Source organism: Notamacropus eugenii, chromosome X, assembly GCF_028372415.1.
Source record: "Notamacropus eugenii isolate mMacEug1 chromosome X, mMacEug1.pri_v2, whole genome shotgun sequence".
Taxonomy (NCBI): Eukaryota; Metazoa; Chordata; class Mammalia; order Diprotodontia; family Macropodidae; genus Notamacropus; species Notamacropus eugenii.
This window is the reverse complement of record NC_092879.1, coordinates 71,906,821-71,916,771: the sequence shown is the minus strand read 5'-3', so window position 1 is coordinate 71,916,771 and position 9,951 is coordinate 71,906,821. Positions and strand designations below refer to the sequence as shown.

Sequence of the window (9,951 nt, the reverse complement as noted above, 5' to 3'; positions counted from 1 at the left end):
AGATGGACATTAATCCAGCTAAGGATGCAAAGATGAAGTGATTGTACAGCTGAGGGGAGAACCAGAAATTACCGCATCCTGGAAACTGAGAGAGGAGGGGTGAGATCCATTGTGTTAATTAAAATGCAGAGGGGTCAGGAAGGATGAGAACTGAGAAAAAGGATTGGCTTTAGCATTGAGATTGCTGGTAACCTTGAAGAGAGGGACTTCAGCTGAGTGGTGAAGCCAGAGCCCATATTACAAGGGGTTGAGGAATGAATGAGGGGAGATAAAGTAGAGTCAATATGCTTAGAAGACTTTTCCTGTAAGTTCAGTTGGGAAAGGAAAATATAACGTTATCATAGCTTCAGGAGATGACAGGTCAAGTGAAGTGTCTTTTTTTAAAGGATGAAGGAGGCTGGTCTGTATGTAGGAAGCAAGGTAGGAGACGATAGACAAGGACAGGTTAAAGATAAGGTGGAGGAAGATAATTGGAGGAGCAAACCCCTAGGGAAGACAACAGGGAATAAAATCAAGTCACTCCATCATAATGTAAGCTCCTTGAGGGCAGGGACCATTTTTGCCTTTCTTTGTATCCTCAGCATTTAGCACAAGAGATGGAAGAAATGGGAGAAAAAGTGGTATGGAAGGGACACTTCTTAGCAATGGAACATATCACACAGTACAGGAGAGGGGAAGGGCTGAAGTGGATGGCTATGTGGTAGGCAGGGGTGTGATGGTAAATGTTTAATGATTGACTCTCTGGGGGAAAGTGTGTACATGACACACTTTTGCATTTAACTGCATTAACAATATTTTCACCATCACTTTCTTAAGTCTAGAGTATAGACAATCAACAAAACAATAAATAAAACCCTGATTTGTGGCATTTGCCAACACACTGAAAACACAACATTTGGCTCTCATGAGCCTGAAGGAGCTGAGTCATTCTGGCCCTGGTAGGCAAAGGGAGGTTTTACTTAGGCAGCTCTGGACATTGAATTGCTGGACTTGAGAGGGCAATGTGGGAGTTTGCTCACCACAGGACAGGGAAGTACCAGTTGACTGGACCTTCCACCTTTTAAGGTTCTGGAATAACATAGTGAACAAACTGATCCCACCTCCTGACATCAAGGAAGAAGGGAGATTGGGTCATTCGTCTGGGTTAGTATATATCAGGGGATTAGGCCCCAGCACCCAGCCAGAACTCACATTTGGTGCTCATGCCTTTGTCTCAACACAGTCTGGATGGCTGGCTGAGGCTATTGTCCTGGCTAGGTTCTTGGGTCCTAGGGCTCCTTGCAGTATGATCTTCAATCCTATCATCATTCGTGTTGTCTTCAGGGAGCAGGGCAACTCATTTGCATTCTTGCTAAAGAGAAAACTATATAAAACCATGTATGAAAAGTATATTTCAGATTTAACATAGTAGTTCCAACACTATCTTATTTATCTGTGTTCCCTTATTAAATGTCATCTTATTGGATTTGGCCCATCATTCTAGCCTGCCAAGTCCTTTTCACATTCTGACTTTGTCATCCAATCTCAGCAGAAAACAAATGTGTTTTCTAGTGCTCCAGCAAAATCACTGACAGATACGTTGAATAGCACAGGTTTTAGGACAGATCCCTAAAGGACCACACTGAAGATGTCTCTCCAAGCTCAGATCAAATCATTAGCAATTAGTCTTTGGGTGCAGCCATTCTACCAGTTCTAAATCAACCTAACTGTAAAGTCACCCAGCCCACATCTCTCTACCTTATCCAAAAGAATAGTACAAGACACCTGGTGAAATGCTTTGCTTAAATGTAAAGATACTCGATTTTCCCCATCTCCCTAATCCTCCAGTCTAGGTAACCTGTCTAGAAAGGAAATAGGGCTAGCCTGCCAGGACCTATTCTTGATAAACCTATGTCAATTTTTAGAGATCACTGCTTTCCTTTCTAAATGTTCACAACTATCCTTTCAATAATGTGCTCTAAAATTTCATCAGGACTGCAAACCAAACTCACTTGTCTGTAGAATGAAGATCCTCTTCTCCAATATTTGAAAATTGGGATAAAATTTGTCCTTGTTGAGTATCACATTTTTTCTGTGATCATTCAAAGGATCACTGACATCGACCCTTCAATCCCATGTGCCCATTCTTTTGAAGCCCTGGGATGTAGTCTACCTGGACATGTGGACCCAAATTCTTTGAGTCCTTTTAGGCCTTCTTGGGCTCTGAGTCCTTCTCTCTTACCATTTCCTTACTTCCTTTATGGTTGATAGTAAGTGGGAGTAGAAGGAAGAGGGTAGAAGTAAGAACTATTGCCCAGGGGGAATCCACAGTCCTTTGTAAGTGATTGGAGATGAGTGGTCAGAAAGAGAAAAGAACCAGAGATATTCTGAGTTTGCTAAAATGGCAGATGAGGCAAGTGGTAATGCCATAGACACCAACAGTGAAGTCAGAAGTAAGAGCTAGTTTAGGATGAAAGAGAATGAGATTGGATTTGGACAGAGACTCATTGAACTGGGATGTGGAGAGAACAGTCATAATAATCTAGTTCAACCCTCCTCACTTTAAAGGTGAGGAAATTGAGGCTTAGAGAAGTTCAGTGACTTGCCCTAGGTCCCACCTGCAGAGTGGCACATGGGATTAAGATCAAGACCATGTTCTTTTTCAAAGCCAGTCCTTCAACTCTGGGTATTGATGGTATCTTCTTTAAGAGGACACTGCTTGCAGGGTTTTTGTGACATCACAGATTGTTGGGAAAATGTTCCTTTTGTTCAGATGCACCTCTAGAGGTATGTTAAGTCAACTTTCTTCTTGATGCTGGGGAACCTCTCACATCTGCCAGTGTGATGTTTCACAGAAGTGAAGTGAACCAGGTGCTGCTAAGTGAACATGGTCTACTGTTTGCCCCTTACTCTCAGGGCAAAAATTGAGTCTGGCCCTCATCTGAGGCTGGAAACTGCTCCTGGAGCCTCTCCTGGCTCCGCTGCAATCACCCTGGAAGTTTCTTCCTATGTTCACCCCAGCAGCAGCCATATTTTGGGCCTGATCTCCAAGAAGCCCTGGTTCTTTCCCTCAGAACCTTTGAACTTTTAGCTCCTTGGCTGTGCACCTAAGTATGGGGCAAGGGGTTATGAGTTTACTCCTGAACATCAGGTTCCAAGATAGAAGAAGAGGGAGAAAGGACCTCCATCCTGTGCTCTTTACAACTAACTCAGCAAGTCCACAAGGCCCCTGCCACCATCACATTTTCCTAAATAAATGCCACTGCATAGAATAAAATGATCATAGGATAAATCGCTCAGAGGATCCCTGTGGCTTTATTTGTCAGTAGAAAAGAATGAAAAAGGGAGGAGCAGCCAGGCCTGCTGAATTTCTACCTTTCCTTTCAAACTTGAGTGTTATTCCTAAAACTTTTGTTAATCCCATAATTATTTTCTAGGTTGAATATTCTTGATCCCTGTATCATTTGGGTTCCTGAAGCTAAATTCTCTAGTAGCTGTTGATTTCCCTTAGAATACAATGACTGCTGTCTGGCTCCATTGTCACCAGGTAGATGGTGGTGACCTCAGAACCGTGATTGAACTCTTCTATCACTCTTTCCCATTCTGTCTTGTATTGTTGTGATTTCTCTACCTCTCATCTTTTCCATTAGATGATGGGAGGGCAGGGATACTATCTACTTTTTTTGTTTCTCCTGGAGTACCTAGAATAGCAGCTAGTATATAGTAAGTGCTTATTAAATGCTTGTTGAAAGTATGAATGAATTGTCCAATAATTGGATCTTGTTTCCAAGGTCATACTTTTTTCCATAGAAAGTAGAACTCTTTACTAAAGCAGCATATATGCTACTAGACATCCTTTATCTATAACAGGCCAACACTTTATCCCAAGTTCAACTATTGGACAGCTCCACATGTTTGGAACACTTCAAAGAACCAGAAAAGGAGCAAAAAAGACATGAGTATAGAGGCATAGCAAAATCGATGACTTACTTGTAGCCCATGGGCTACATATGGGCTGTTAATTCAATGGACATTATACAAACATTGGAATATAATCTCTTTGAGGACAGGGAGTAAAATTCCTTTTGCTGTTGTTGTTTTTGAATAGCTAGGGCTCAGCACAATGCCTTGCACATTGTGAATCTTCCTAAATGCTTGCTGACTTTGTACCCGCTGATTTTTGTTTTACACACAATTCTAAAAATCTTGGTTACCCACAGATCAAGAACAGCAAATTGGCAGGAGTGAGGGAAAGAGAAGCTATTAAAGGCATGAGCACATGACAATCTGGTATGAAGGAAAAATGCAGAGAACCTATATGAAGTCACAAACTTAGGAAGTATAGCAGGCTGGGGACACTCAGTGCAGGGGCAGTTAATTTTCTATATGCTGTTCTCTATTTCATAAGGTAGGAAGCAATTCATGTATTTTAGAAAGAATTCCGCCCCAAATAGTTAAGGCCAAATAAAAAGGTTTCACATTCAAAGGGCTACCTTTAGATTGCCAACAAACTCCACAGTCTCCAACAACTTGGCCTCCAGACATTCAGAACGGAAGAGAGAAGGTCTTGCCATTTATAGAACCATAAATCTAGAGTGGGGACGACCTCTGCCTCCATCTCACCCAACCCCGTTATATTACAGATGAGGGAACTGAGGCCCAGTGACTTGTCCTGGGTCATACAAATAATGTTACAAAACTGGGCTTTGGGCCCATTTTCTCTGCCTACAGAACCAATACTCTTTCCCCTTCTTTTATGCTGGCTACTTCCCTTAGAAATAAGGAATCTTTAGATTAGGTACATGATTTATTAAAATATGTAAGAGTACATTATAAATGGCATATGTTATATACAGAGGAAGGGCTATCATTTATGTAAATAGCTACAAAAAGTGTCCAAAATAAAAATAGGCATATATATAATATAAAATATATAATAGGCATATATATGTATATAAAATATAAAAATAGTAGAATGGAAAGAGCCCTGGGAAGGATATCAGGAGATCTGCATTCTAGTGCTGACTTTGTCACTAACCTCTTGCATGACATTGGGCAACTTTCTTTCCCCTTTTGGGTCTTACTGGTAAAATCAGATGGTGTGACTAGGTAACCTCCATCCTCTAATTTGCTTAGACCTTCCAAGTCCACTGGTTTTATGATTCTGTTTCCAGAATTTCTCCCCCACTGACTTGCTGCCTGAAATGTCTTCATTAGTTGATCATTGCTTTAGGGTAAATCATTGAAGGAGCAACTGCAGTGGTGAGAGTGCCAGGCCTGAAGTTGGGAAGACTGATCTTCCTGAGTCCAAACATAGCTTCGGATACTTATTGGCTGTGTGACCCTGGACAAGGCACTATTTGCCTCAGTTTCCTCTTCTGTAAAATGCGATGGAGAAGGAAATGCCAAGCTACTCCAGTATCTTTGCCAAGAAAACTCCAAATGGGATCACAGAGAGTCAGACGCAACTGAAAAATGGCTCAACATTCAAAGCATTGAAGGTCCTTGTTAACGGTTAAATGTTACCTGGGAAAAGTAACATATCCAGTCATCATTTGTCATTGCCATCTTCTTTTGAATTAGCTGATCATCTTAGACATCTGAGAGGGTTCAGAAGATGGGCTAGCCCTCTAAGAGTGTCAAGTTTTGATGAGGAAAGAAAGGTCTGGAAACATGGAGTGCTCTATAATTGGGAGTCTCAGATCTGAATGTGGTCTGCATTAGGTTGGGGAATAGAGGGAAGGTTAGGGTTAGTGTAGGAGTACAGCAAACCTGTGGGGCAAAAATGAGGTTGGTGAAAAGCATGATGGTAGTATGAGAATATCTGCTGTCATTCCAAAGTACATCAAACAGAAGGGGAGGAGGAGAAGAACGAGGAGGAAGAGAAAGTTGTATTGCCTCCACGGGGTGTTTAGCACCGAATTTTCCCAGGGCAGCCTCTGTTTCCCTGAAGCCATCAAGCTTTCTGTTGTATTTTTTTTTATTTTATTTATTTTTTTAAATTATTTTTTAATGTTTAACAATCACTGCCATACAATTGAGATTTTATCCCCCCCACACCTACCCCCTACTACCCCCCTCCCTCCCCATGACTGCATACAATTCTGTATAGGTTCTACATATACTTTCCTATTGAGTACATTTTCACTATAGTCATGCTATGTAGTCGGACTAAAATAAATGGAAGAAATCATATAACAAATCAAAACATGATACACAAAAACATATACATACACAAACATGATCTGCTACATTCTGCGAATGACTTCCATATTTCTTTCTCTGAGTGTGGAAGGCATTTTGCCTTAGAGAACCACCATTGGGATTTTTTTTTTAAAAGAAGTTCTTGCGTTATTACGAAATTCCAAGTCTACCAGAAAAAACTCTCGCACACTGTGGTCGTTGCTGTGCACAAAGTTCTCCTGGTTCTGCTCCTTTCACTCAGCATCAGATCATATAAGTCCTTCCAGGACTCTCTGAAGTCTTCTTGTTCATCATTTCTTATGGCACAATAGTACTCCATTACATTCATATACCATAATTTATTCAGCCATTCCCCAACTGATGGACATCCCCTTGACTTCCAGTTTTTGGCAACTACAAAGAGTGCTGCTACAAATATTTTTGTACACGTGGGACCCTTTCCCATTTTTATGATCTCTTGGGGATACAGTCCTAGTAGCAATAGTGCTGGGTCAAAGGATATGCACATTTTTGTAGCCCTTTGGGCATAGTTCCAAATTGCTCTCCAGAATGGTTGGATGCGCTCGCAGCTTCACCAACAATGAATTAGTGTTCCAACTCTCCCACATCCTCTCCAGCATTTATCATTTTCTTGTTCTGTCATGTTTGCCAATCTTATAGGTGTGATGTGGTACCTCAGAGCTGTTTTGATTTGCATCTCTCTAATCAATAGTGATTTAGAGCATTTTTTCATATGATTATAGATATCTTTAATTTCTTCTTCCGAAAATTGCCTGTTCATATCCTTTGACCATTTATCAATTGGGGAATGACTTGTATGGTTATACATTTGAGTCAGTTCTCAATATATTCTAGAAATGAGGCCTTTATCCCCGAGCTTAGCTATAAAAATTCTTTCCCAATTTACTACATCCCTCAAGATTTTGGTTGCATTGGGTTTGGTTGTGCAAAAACTTCTCAGTTTAATGTAATCAAAATTATCCATTTTGCATTTCATAATGCTTTCTATCTCTTCTTTAGTAAAAAATTCTTCCCTTCTCCATAAATCTGATAAATACACTATTTCTTGCTTCTCCAATTTATTCATGGTATCAATCTTTATACGTAAATCATGTACCCATTTGGACTTTATTCTTGTGTATGGTGTCAAAAAATATGGAACACTTCACGAATTTGCGTGTCATCGTTGCGCAGGGGCCATGCTAATCTTCTCTGTATTGTTCCAATTTTAGTATATGTGCTGCCGAAGCGAGCACCTTTCTGTTGTATTTAACCCAGAGCTTTTCACATGGAGAGTAAGTACACTCTTTATATCTCCTTGCCACTGGGAGTGCCACATTGCATGGAGGAGCCTGTGACTTGGAGGTGACGTCTCCCCCATTAGCACTTAAAAACACTGTTCAGCACACATCAGAGGCCCTTGGGGAGAGAAAGACAGAAAAGCAACTATAATTTCGAAGTTTCTAGAATGGAAGGAAATAGTAATAATAATAATAATTAGCCCCCCCCCCCCAAAATTAGTGGGGTTTGTGACCTTGCTCCATGGTTCCAAGAAACTGAGTGGGAAAAAGTTGCAGTGGCAATTCTAGAACCATGCCAGCTCACCCAAATGTAATTGATTACACTATCTTGGTCACAATGAGCATTAAAGTGAACTTTCCTAAATCTCAGCACTGGAAGGGACCTTGGAAGGCATCTAGTCCAAGATGTACCTGTCCAAGAATCTTGTCTACATCTACTCTTAAAGGAGGTTATTCAGCTTCCACTGGAAGACTTCTAGTGAAGTGAGCCACTGCCTCTGGCATGAGCCCATTCCATTTTCTTTTTTTTCTTTTATTTATTTTAAGTTTTCAACATTCATTTTCACAAAATTTTGAGTTCCAAATTTTCTCCCCATTTCTCCCCTCCCCACACCCCAAAATGTCAAGCATTCTAATTTCCACTTCCCTCAATATGCCCTCCCTTCTACCACTCCTCCGTTCCCTTATCCCCATCTACTCTTTTGTCCTATAGCGCAAGATAAATTTCTATACCGCATTACCTGTATTTCTTATCTCCCAGTTGTATGCAAAAATAATTCTCAACATTTGTTCCTAAAACTTTGAGTTCCAACTTCTCTTCCTTCCTCCTTCCCTACCCATCCCCACTGAGAAGGCAAGCAATTCAATTTAGGCTATATATGTGTAGTCTTGCAAATGACTTCCATAATAGTCATGATGTGTAAGACTAACTATATTACCTTCCATCCTATCCTGCCCCCCATTTCTTCTGTTCTCTCTTTTGACCTTGTCCCTCCCCAAGAGTGTTTACTTCTAATTGCTCCCTCCTCCCATTTGCCCTCTCTTCCATCATCCCCCCACCCTGCTTATCCCATTCTCCCCTACTTTCTTGTAGTGTAAGATAGGTTTTCATACCAAATCGAGTGTGCATGTTATGCCTTCCTTGAGCCAAATGTGATGAGAGTAAGCTTCACTTTTTCCCTCTCACCTGCCCCCTTTTCCCCTCCAATGAAAAAACTTTTTCTTACCTCTTTTATGAGAGATAATTTGCCCCATTCCGTTTCTCCCTTTCTCCTCCCAATATATTCCTCTCTCACCCCTTAATTTTATTTTTTTAAATATGATCCCTTCTTATTCAACTTGCCCTGTACTCTCTGTTTCTCTGTGTCTCTCTATATGTGTGTGTATGTGTGTGTGTGTCTGTGTGTGTCTGTGTATGTGTGTAATCCCACCAACTACCCAAATACTGAGAAAAGTTTCAAATATTGTCTTTCCATGTAGGAATGTAAACAGTTCAACTTTAGTAAGTCCCTTTTGATTTCTTTTTCCTGTTTACCTTTTCATGCTTCTCTTGATTCTTGTGTTTGAAAGTCAAATTTTCTTTTCAGCTCTGGTCTTTTCATCAAGAATGCTTCAAAGTTCTCTATTTCATTGAATGACCATTTTTCCCCTGAAGTATTATACTCAGTTTTGTTGGGCAGGCGATTCCTGGTTTTAATCCTAGTTCCTTTGACTTCTGGAATATCATATTCCAAGCCCTTCAATCCCTTAATGTAGAAGATGCTAGATCTTGTGGTATCCTGACTGGATTTCCACAATACTTAAATTGTTTCTTTCTAACTGCTTAAATATTTTCTCCTTGACCTGGGAACTCTGGAATTTGGCTACAATATTCCTAGGAGTTTCTATTTTTTGGACCTTTTTCATGAGGTGATTAGTGGATTCTTTCAATATTTATTTTTCCCTCTGGTTCTAGAATATCAGGGCAGTTTTCCTTGATAATTTCATGAAAGATGATGTCTAGGCTCTTTTTTTGATCATGGCTTTCAGGTGGTCCCATAATTTTTAAATTGTCTCTCCTGGATCTATTTTCCAGGTCAGTTGTTTTTCCAATGAGATATTTCACATTATCTTCCGTTTTTTCATTCTTTTGGTTTTGTTTTGTAATTTCTTGGTTTCTCATAAAGTCATTAGCTTCCATCTGTTCCATTCTAATTTTTAAAGAAATATTTTCTTCCATGAGCTTTTGAACCTCCTTTTTCATTTTGCTAATTTTGCTTTTTAAGGCATTCTTCTCCTCATTGGCTTTTTGAACCTCTTTTACCACTTGAGGTAGCCTATTTTTAAAGGTGTTATTTTCTTCAGCATTTTTTGGGTCTCCTTTAGCAAGTTGTTGACTGGCTTTTCATGATTTTCTTTCCTTGCTCTCATTTTTCTTCCCAATTTTTCCATCCACCTCTCTTACTTGATTTTCAAAATCCTTTTTGAG

General features: G+C 40.1%; 1 non-coding gene across 1 annotated transcript; it reads right to left on the bottom strand.

The window, feature by feature from the left end:
- Positions 1-7,332: 7,332 nt before the first annotated feature.
- Positions 7,333-7,439, bottom strand: LOC140516508 (U6 spliceosomal RNA). The gene has a single exon (XR_011971394.1). It is a non-coding gene; the product is annotated as a U6 spliceosomal RNA (small nuclear RNA).
- Positions 7,440-9,951: the final 2,512 nt, after the last annotated feature.